Source organism: Ruditapes philippinarum, unplaced genomic scaffold, assembly GCF_026571515.1.
Source record: "Ruditapes philippinarum isolate M1 unplaced genomic scaffold, ASM2657151v2 ctg1512_1_1_1_1, whole genome shotgun sequence".
Classification (NCBI taxonomy): Eukaryota; Metazoa; Mollusca; class Bivalvia; order Venerida; family Veneridae; genus Ruditapes; species Ruditapes philippinarum.
In genome coordinates, this window is record NW_026858470.1 from 355555 (window position 1) to 364985 (window position 9431).

Consider the following 9431-nt stretch of genomic DNA (forward strand, 5'->3'; position numbering starts at 1 on the left):
GGTGTCATTTTACAAGTTATCGCAAAAATTAAGGTCTAGCAATATAATTGGCCATTAAAAAAGCTGCAAAAAAATGCATGGTACCCACAATGAAGTTTCATGATGGTAATGTGATGATGTAGTGGCGTATGAACTATACATGGTGAAGACTGTGTGCCATGGGTTTCTTTAAAAACTTTGCCTTTGCTTTTTCTTATGCACATTTTCTTTTACTATGTACAGCAAAAATACTGGTACAAGAATAATAGTGTACTACATGTATGTCACAGTATCAATATAGTCACTGAGATCCGGGGCCATGGTGTGTCTAAACAGACGATCTCAGTCATTAGATCTTATAACTTCTTCAAGAAAGTTACCGCCTACCATTAAGAGCGTGCTGACACAATGTAACCCTGTCAACCTAAGAATATCTTGGAACAATGATATTTGGACAAACACAAGTGTTTGAAAAGATTTATCAGATCCAAAACAAAGAGATAACTATATCAGTTATCAATACGAAAATAAGACGATGATGACAGCTATATATGTAAGTTGATATATGTAAGTTGTGTATGCATCAACTATTTTTGATTTCCTTGGTAATTTGTTATCATGAATTCAAATGAATTGTTGCTTATCGTTTTATTTTCTTAAAATGACTTCTTCAACCGTTAAGGTCTAGGTCCCTAGCATCCAGAGTTGGACAAAATTTAAGATAGATAAGCTTAATTGGTTACAGTCAGTTATATCAAAGTGATAAGAAATGTATAAAACCTTTGTATATGAACCGCAAAACAATTTAAGGAGATGTAATAATAGTAATGTTTTTTTATGAGTTGCACTGTATATTACTATAATCTGGGACATTATTTATGTCCCAGCTATAATTGCTTGGTAATGGCAATATTAAATGTGAAGTATATCACGGCTGTAAAGATGCATGTTTCTAGATAAGCCAAATATTTTTAAAAAAATAAAACTTGAGAAAATGTACAAAGTATTGAAGAAAAGTAAAAAAGATTTACTTGTAATTTGCAATTAAAAGGACTGTTTTTGCAGTAATTATCACCATATTTTTCTGCGTGACTAACACATTAAGGGCTACTTTTGCATAATTATTTTGACCTCTTTTTGGTATTTTTCCATGGATTGTATTGTCATTTGAAATGTATAATTTTTTTCCTTTTTAATTCGCAATATTTTTTTTTTACTTTTAAATACATTTTCAAAACTTTCATGAAAATTAGCAGGGATCTGGAGGCATGCTGTTATTTAAGTTATCAGTTGAAATCCGGAGACCGGAGACCGGAGACCGTCGATTAAATGGTTCCCTGAAAAGTGTCAACATCCGGTTGTCTGCTTAGCGCTAAATTTGGAAGTCTAATGTACGATAAGTATCATTCTGACATCAGTGTTCCCACTAGAATTTAAATTTGAGGGTACATGTACCCCCTAGGTCATAATTTTGGGGGTACACAGAATATTAAGGGGGTACAAACTATAATTTAGACAAGCAAGTCAGTTAAACACAGACAGTTTTAAGTGTTTTTTTTTCATATATCTCGCATGTTAAACAAAACATTTTCCCGTTGTCTTTGTCAAATCTAAGCCATGAAAATTCGGACAACCAGGAGTTCTGAAATCGTTTGCAATGTTTCTTTTTGGGGGTTCAACACTATTTTCACTAGGGCCTGGTTCTTGATTTGCGCTAGAGGATTGAGTAAAGGTCGGCGATTTTTCGCTGGAATCGCTTTTTATGGAACCATTCATTTAAATTGCATTGCATTTTTTAATAACTTTTCCAGCGATTATTTAATATTTCAGACGGCTTATTTGTATTGCCCGGATGTAGACTTGTTACTGCGTTTAATATAGAGCGTCGCTAAGCGTCGTTAATAATTATGAACCAGTCCATGAGCTAAAAATAGCACAGCTGGGAAACCCGAGTTATGACCTCAGATTAAATTACGGTCGTATCGATTTTTACGGTCTTGTAAACAATTTCAGAGATTTATGAGTAGAATATTGATTTGTGATTCGAATTTGCGGATAATGTTTTGGCAGTTCAACTTCAATTTTTATACGTGCATGCACGCACCTAGTTGTAATTTCATGCGTGATTTTTGTAAATTATACGTGATTCACGTACATTTGTGCGTGAATGGGAACACTGGACATTCATTGAAACTAAATAGATGATGAAGAAAAAATATTTTAACCAGATAATTTGATACAATGCCGTTCTGCCACGTTGTGTCGAATAAGATTTTTCTTTGGTATTGGTGCGACTTCAGCTGGAGATCATTGAGTTTCGTCCCAAAACAAAACGTCCCATGTGTGTTAGCACACAGACAGTCACACTGTGTGTGTGTCAGAATGAAATTCTTCTTCTGTCTTCAGCAAGGGTTTGACTCAATGGAAGACAGATAAGTAGAGTAGATCCGGCAATTATCGGACACCTCCGGACGAAGCGGACTATAATTCAGTTGATAGTAATCTCCTCTTTGTTCCGTTTCACCCGGTACATAAACCGTGCTTGCAGAAAGCATTCTACCACTTCTTATGTACATATCTCGATGTTATGCGTATAGTAATAGGGTTAAAGTGTTCTGAATTAAAAACGTCTTGAATCGGACAGAAGAGCTCTTAATCGGACACTGAAGGCGGGGATCATCGGTCATACAATTTCTGTTCGGGGATTATCGGACAGGGTTAAGTTTTTTAAAATAAATAAGGTTTCAGACAAAAAAATAAATAAAAAATACACAATTTGCTCCAAGTCCATGACAGGATGTGTTATATCCAACTTAAATTTACTTTATACTCAATTTACACTGTTCTGTCGGACTCCTTTCCAACCTGTGTGTTTTGAATTTTGTTTTAAGTTTTGACATCTGTCACATCAAAGGCACTCACCGCATGCAGTGATCATGCAGTTCAGAACACTGATTGGCTCAAAGAACTGTCAGATGAAATATACGTCACTTTGGTACATGTTTCACCTAAGGAGTTTTTTTAGTTGATGTCGGTAAATTATGCGTGGCCTAGATTGACCTCAGAGAACTTTAAACAGTTACACAATATTTTTCAGCATTAAAACTGTGAGTTATCAAAAAGGATTTTAATCTTTAAAGTATGAATTATTTTAATTCTGTTTATGAATCATACCTTTAAACTTTGCTCTAAGGAGAAAAAAATTAAATTTATAACAGAACTTTCCAGACTATAATGGTGAATTTTCGTAAAAAATTTGAGAAAAAATTACTGTTGCTGAATTTCTGCACCAAAAACAAACTTTATAAACACTGGATAGAGTATGCATGAAATTTAAATAAACTAAACTTCTGAAAACCCGTTTCGTAGTTACGGTCCGCAATTCTGATCAGCACGTGTTTGAAGTACACCACTTGTGAAATAATTTGGCGATTCTACTTTCAAACCTTAATATAATGAAGTCATTGCATGACATAAACTTATTCTAGATTGTTTCTTTAGCCAAAACATTTTTGAAACAATATATATTATATCACAAACGAGTTGATGGACTGACCGTACAAAGAAAGAGTACTAGTTAATTAGCGTATGGAGTAGATTTAATTGCCGCCACTTTTCTTTTTCTTTCTTGAACCTTGCTTAACTGACATGACTTTTCTTGAGTATTTGTGATTTTATGTTATTAATTAAGAATATTTTTTCAAATTGCACTGCAATTTTTTAGGGATCCCAACGGAATCCCCAGGTATTCCTCCCGGTTTCTTGAAATTTAGGAATACAAGAATCCCGTTATCGTCTAACCCAAGAAATATACGCAAATGCGATAGAGGATACTGAATGAGTGTATGTTTAGTAATAGAAAGAGCACCGAAACACGAGGTTATCTGATTTGTACGAGGGGGCGTAGCCCCCCGAGTATTAATCAGATTACCGAGTGTTTTGGTGTTCTTTCTCTTTTGTATCATAGTCAAACATAAAAACACGTTCCCTGTTGTTACAATATGAAACCCCGGCAAAAATGAACCAATGAACGAGCATCTAAATATGACATTTCTGTCGATTTCACTTTCACTGCCGTCACAATATGTAAACCCCAGCAAAAATGAGCCAATCAATGGGCATGCTCTGGAGTGCGGGTAACTAATACCCGCACTCCAGTTAACGCACTGTGCATGTATATGTAAACGATTTAACCCTGACACATTTTCAACAGAAAGGTCTCCAAACTATGATACAAATATGAATTGTATCATAGTTTGGAGACCTTTCTGTTGAAAATGTGTCAGGGTTAAATAGTATACATATACATGCACAGTGCGTTAACTGGAGTGCGGGTATTAGTTACCCGCACTCCAGAGCATGCCCATTGATTGGCTCATTTTTGCTGGGGTTTACATATTGTGACGACAGAGAAAGGGAAAGCGACAGAAATTCATATTCAGATGTTCGCTCATTGGTTCATTTTTGCCGGGGTTTCATATAAAGACAACAGGGAACGTGCTTTTATGTTTGACTATGATACAAAAGAGAAAGAACACCAAAACACTCGGCAACCTGATTTATACTCGGGGGCTACGCCCCCTTGTACAAATCAGATAGCCTCGTGTTTCGGTGCTCTTTCTATTACTAAATTCATAAAAATAGCGTGGTAGACAGTCTTTCATGGCCTGTGACCGATTTTTTTTGCCGCTCGAATTTTATTTTAGGCGGACAAATGGGCCGCTGGCTGCCTCCTAATGAAATTCAGAGCTAGGTTTTTTTAAAGAATGATTTGTGTTACAATATTTAATGATGTTTTCGCAAAACAGAGCTCGTACATCAATATAGAATTTATTTTTTAGAAAGTCCGTTGGCTAGAATATGATGTCTTAAGTGTGGACGTATTCAGACTTTAATCAAGCATTTACTGAATTTTCATACTGTCCGATGTAAGCCGTGGGCAAAAATAGAGTGCTTTTTCCGAGAGGGTAATATCGGACAGATTTATAGTTCAAATATTTATCAAACATTTCAATGTTTTTATTGATTTCTTCCACAAAATGCAAAATTTATGCATATTTAATCGCTATGAAGTTATTCGATTAAATTCTAAGTGATAACAAAATAAAGAGAGTAAAGATCCCTAGGTACCGAATTTTTTTAGTTCTCTGATATTTTCTGTGACGTCAAAATGAAAGTAGAATAAAAGAGTGTCGTTATTTTGACCAATCAAAAACCCGATACAAAATTACGTCATTTTAGGCGAGTTCGATTTGTATTTTCTACGGTATGTCTTCCGAAAACAGTGAAGTATCGAGAGCAGTGTGTATGTAGAGAAAAACTTCTAAAAATTACGTCAGAGTGAATGTGTCCGATGAACGACGATGTCCGATGTAAGCCGGATCGACTCTAGTCCTTTCCAAAAACTGTTGAAAAGTTATTTAAAAAAATAGAATTTAAAATGTTTTTTTTTTTTTGAAATAATACATTGTCCTCTTTTTTCCAGGGATTTAAACATTGAACAGAATTTAACACGCCAAAATTGATAAAGAATAATTTACATAATTAAAAAAAGAAAGAAAAAATGACTGGCATCCTTAAGACTGCATTCCTTTTATCTATCTTCCTTTTCTTACCATTGTTTGTTTGGATTTTTATGGCACGTCAACACATGACTGGCCATATCGTGCCGAATGCTATAATAGGCTTAAAATGTTATGTAAAACTTTGTAAATGACAATGAAAATGAGCCAATGAGATCCTAGAATACAAGTTTATCTATTTCAAATAATCAATGATGTTTTTTGATGGAATTGTATTAAAGAGTTCTTTGAGCGAATTTACACAATAAAATCTATTACGGGCCTGTGAAAAATCATGACATTCAAGAAGAAAATGCTTGACAGTAAAATTTTCATTACAAGCTACACAGAAAGGGGCATTGTCATTCTTGAGGAGATAAGAGTGGGTAATTTTAGTGTGTTCAATTTGGCATTGAAGAATAACTGTTTGATCATGGTGGTTTGACAGAGATAGAGATCGTGACACATCAAGAGATGGGTTTATATTGCGAAGTTTATTAAAAACAGCATTGTCCCAATTTGCTTTCCATTCAGATGATACGAGTTTATTTATAGCCGGTCTAAAATTACAAGCAGGTAACAAGAAGTCAGTTTTTGAAAATTTAATGATTGTTTAGCTAAAGCATCTACTTTTTCATTTCCTCGTATACCTACATGACTTGGAATCCAATATAATTTAACAGATTTTGTTTTAAGTATATCATGAAATCGTAAAAGAAGCTTCCTTATCATGATTTTGTCAGATTTTTATTTTTAATGGATATTAAAACAGAAAGCAAGTCAGAAAATATCACAAATTTATCATGGGTATGCTGTACTATGTATGACAATGCTAAATCTATAGCTTTTGCTTCAGCAGTAAAAATTGATGCATTATCTGGTATAAATGCCATAGAGAAAATCCCCACTTTCAATCAAGGCTAGGTATAGATGTACTAAAAAATAAAGATTACTATTGGTTTTGCTTTTGAAACTGTTAAAATGTTATTGCCTTGGAAATATGAGAACACAACTTTACTCACTAGGCAGCAAATGGGTTTTTATTGCCTTGTTGTGTAAATAATTGCTTACATGCAAACATTAAAAGGAATAAACTATGATGTAACTGACATGTCTTTCCTACATTATTCAACATATTTTCCAGAATTTTATTCTTCTAACAGTAACTTTAGTTGTCTATGTTAATGTGTTAAGTACCACGGAAATATGAGGCACCAGTATAGTCCCTAGGCTATGCAAATAAGAAAACAAATCAGTCTATTTGACTTAAGACATAGTTGTGTTTTTATTGTCCCGATTCAGCCCCTGGTTTATCTTCTTTCAGATTTACAACATCACAAAAATATAGCCACAATGCGCATACAAGTTATTACAGTTTTTGAAGGAATTGTAAATTTTGTTGAAAAATATACTACTATGCATATTTACATGAAAGTAAAGAAAGTGGGGGATATCTGGGGGTGTTTCAGGGCTCTGCTTAGACCAAACTTTTGGGAGAAGTGACTTCTCCCTCAGCTCCCACCAGAGAGAAGTTTGAAGATATAGGGAGAAGTGAAAAGGTGCTTGTTCTGAAAAAATGATGTTTTATCTGTTTACTCAGTAATATTCATTTTAGAATATGTACAGTAATTCAAATGTAGATTTTTTTTATTTAGTAATATTATTATACGATCTCGGATCATTTTCTGTAGAGAACAACTCTCAATGTTGCCCCAGACCATGATATTTCTACACAACAGTCGAGTTTGATATATTTTATAATAATGCACGTTTGTAACATCGCTTTTCATTGGACAATCTTGACGTTTATATAGTTTTATATACACGGCTTCTGTCAATTTATGAAGAAATTTCACTTTTATCACTAAAAAAGATGCTTGCTGTATTAAAAATTCGTTAGAAATGTTTCTGACAGTTTTTTTGGCCGTATATAAATGGTTGTTTGCAATATAACCCTCACCTAGCGGCTAGGGTTATATTTCCAAACAACCGTTTATGTAGGGCCATATAACCTGTCAAAAATCTTTATAATTAAATTAATAATATAACTATTTTATAGCATGATAAACAGAAATAAGAATTTTGATTAAATCTAAAATTTCAATTTATATTTTAAAAAAGTCAACATAAAGGGGTTACTTCTGTCAGTGGTGTCGGTGTCGTCGGCACCCGCTAAGTCTCCACTACGGAGGTCAGCATAACTCAGTCACAATAGGTAGGGATTGGCTCCAAACTTGGTATGCATGCTTTTTTTCAATAACCCAAAGTGCAGTGCACAAGAATCATTACTCTGCACTTCTTATTTTTTGAGTTATTGCCTTTAGTTAATTTTAATTCATACTTTATTTTTGCCCGGCCGTTTCTCCTGAACTATAAAAGCAATGGACTTGAAACATCATAGGATAATAGATCTCATTGAAAAGAAAAGCAGGTCACATAAACCGGTACTCTATACTTCATGATTTTTTGAGTTATTGCCCTTTGTTAATTTTTCATACTTATTTTTTGTCTATTCTCCTACACTTAAAAAGCTATGGACTTGAAACTTCATATGATGATGGATCTCATTGAAAAGAAGTGCAGAAAAGAACTTGTACTCTGCAATTCATGAGTTATTGGCCTTTGTTAATTTTCATATTTAATAGGCTTGTCTAGAGCATAACTCGGTCACTAGAAGTCTGATTGGATCCAAATGTGGTATGCAAGCTTTTTTCATTGACCTGAAGTGCAGTGCACAAGAATCCATCACAGAGCAATCCATTTGATCTGTCAGTGTAAAACTTTTCCATGGTATTTTTATTTTTGATAATATAACAGTTTTATTAATTTTTAAGTAACATTGTTACAATCAGTTCAAATGCCAGTAAAGTAAAGGTATAGTGCATTGCAAGAGCAGTGCTTTTAAATAACCTATATTTAACACGGTGCATATCCATATCGGTACCCTCTTTGTGAAATCTGCTGAAACGGTACCCTATTTGCACATGCACAGGTCATTCTCTGCTAAAAACAAACCAGCGATGGATAACAATCCAGTAAAATTTCATTGTAATAAGGAAAGGAGGTATGACACTTAGAAAACATGTATACCACGGAACACTAGAATGTTTGATTTATGTGCTGATTTGTCATGTGCCCGTTTTTCATGTACTGCAACTTCACAATAAACTACAAAAAATCGACATGTCTTGCCTCGTCCATCACCACGACATACTTTTCGGGCTGCAATGAACCTGTGGCTTGATGATATATGCATTATATAGAGGATATTGAATGAGTGTAAATTCAATACTGAATTTATTGCACAAGTTGAATAAAATTATATTATGCGAGCCTCTGGTGAGCATAATATTATTTTATTCAACGAGTGCAATAAATTCAGTAATGAACTTACACGAATTTAATATTCTATTTATCACATACCCAAAATAAAGACCGTTTAAAGTAAAATAAGAGTCATTTTTCATTGACGCGCCCATAGTATAACGTTATCATTTAGCGCGTCTTTACACTATGTTTGTTAACGCTAATGACGTCACATCAAAATATATGCACGGCCGTGCAATACCATATTTACGGAGTCGCAAAATCGGCATGGGTGTGTGATAAACATATTTAATATGTTTATTTACATATCATCTTCGGACAAATGGCAGTATATTGTCAAAAATAAATGTAAAATTCATAAAAACACCCTTTCGTTTTTGCAGCGGCACGGGCTACCTCACTTCATTTTAATTTTTATATCACAGGTACCCTCTCATTTTTTAACACATAGGTACCCTCAAGGCACGACATATGCTTTTATTTGCGTTAATCATTAAGTATGTAATATTTCTTACTTTTATGTAAATATATCATACTTAACCATTAACGCAAGAAGTGTGCATT